Consider the following 1926-nt stretch of genomic DNA (forward strand, 5'->3'; position numbering starts at 1 on the left):
ACGTGACCCTCAGGGGTCTTGTGCAGGGGCGGGGTGCTGGAGCCCAGCGGGCCAAGGGGGGCCAGAAACAGGAAGGTGACAGCAGCAGCCAGTGTTCTGGCGTCAATCTAGCAAACGAGGGAGGCGGAGCATACAGCCCTGCCCCAGGAGGAGTCACCATCATACCAAGAAGAAAAGCCAACCGCAGGAGAGTAGGCCACAGCTTCTCACACGTTAAGCTGCTACAAAGCAAGGCCCCAGCTGGAAGCAGCAGCGATAAACCTCAGACACAGCAAGGGGACAAGGCAGGTCACAGACTGAGTGTGACTTGCATGAGCATCTAGAACTTTCCAAATGGAGCAAAACCCAAGAATATGTTGCTTAGGGGCTGGCGCAACTGTGATAAAGCTATTTTTGAACAGGAAAGGAAACGGAGACAGATCACTGGGTGATGGTTCCAGCCGGGGAGGCGAAGGGCCGGGACGGAGGCTCTGACAGGACCCGCAGCTCTGTCAGTCGCGGCGGGTGGGCAAGCAGTGTTCTGTGGTTCTATAAGGTGCAGGCAGTTTTTGTCTGCATGATCTAGACAAACCTGACACATACATGACCTGGCCACAAAATTCAGACCACCAAAGGGTAGGTCAGAATCACACACAGAAATGGACGTAGCTGGTGTTTTTCTTGTCGTTTCATGATGGCATAATGTTGTTGTTGTTGTTGTTTTTTAAGATTTATTTATTTATACATACAGAACTGGGGTGCAGGCCAGAGATGCGGAGGGTGAGAGGCTTCACCAGAGACAGAGTGGGGAGCAGAACAGGCAGATCGACGAAGTACACTGCTGAGGGGAGCAGCGGGCGGGTCAGGAGAGGTCTGCCGCGCCATGTGGTCACCTCCGGGGCAGGCGGGGATCAAACTCATAGGAAGTGGCTTTAGCTTCTCAGTGCTGTGCTTTAACCTGCTGCACCACCAGGGAGGGCCGGCATAATGGTTTTTTTATACACAGAATTCTCTCCACGTGGGCGCCTGCTTGCATGTCTGGCTGGTTCTAGAACTTCCACGCTTGCCAGCCCTTTCCACTGCTGATGTCATTTTGCTCACTGTGCAAACCCAGGTAGCTGAGAACCACAGGTCTGGCTGCAAGAGGGCAGAGGGCGGGGACCCTGTCCCCAGTGAAAGTGTGGGTGCAGCCTCGGATGGGAAAGCCGTGGTGGTAGCCGGCAAGAGAACAGTGCAGAGGGTGCAAGGGGAGGAGCAGGGTACATTCACTGTACCCTTCCTGCTCGCTCTGAAACCGACCCAAGTGCCAGGTGTGTGCTGCTGCTCTCACACCTGTGCTCTCTCCCAGGAATGAAGAGCTTAGGGGTCCCGGGGACAGGTCCTCTCGGGGCTCGTTTTCTTGGCACCCCATCTGGCGTCCCTTTCGCACAGGGGTGAATGCCAGCTCTGGGAAGGGAAGCAATTTGCCTGGATCACGTTTCTTCCAAGTCATCAGGTGGGGACTCCAGATGGTCTTGTTCCAGAGGGGAGGGCCGGGGGCCCCCCGAGAAGTCAGCCAGCACCTGGCTCCTGCCATCAGGGCTTCGGTAGTCTGGGCCTTGGTGGCTTTCGGTTCCCAATTTGTTCACATTTTGGTCCCCAGTTTGTCTCTCCTGCCTATAAAGGCCCCCAAACAAAGCTGGTGCCCCTGCTTTGTAAGGGCGTAGGGGTCTCACGGCTCTACCTGCAACGTCCAGGCCAACACGTAGGCCTTAAAAGGCAGAATGGGGCCCTCCCTGGTGGCGCAGCGGGTTAAAGCACAGCACTGAGAAGCTAGAGCCACTTCCGCATGAGTTGGATTCCCGCCTGCCCGGGAGGAGTCCACATGGCGTGGCAGACCTCTCCTGACCCGCCCGCTGCTCCCCTCAGCAGTGTACTTCGTCGATCTGCCTGTTCTGCTCCCCACTC

This window comes from Condylura cristata, unplaced genomic scaffold (assembly GCF_000260355.1).
Source record: "Condylura cristata isolate star-nosed mole 26May11 unplaced genomic scaffold, ConCri1.0 scaffold00006, whole genome shotgun sequence".
Classification (NCBI taxonomy): Eukaryota; Metazoa; Chordata; class Mammalia; order Eulipotyphla; family Talpidae; genus Condylura; species Condylura cristata.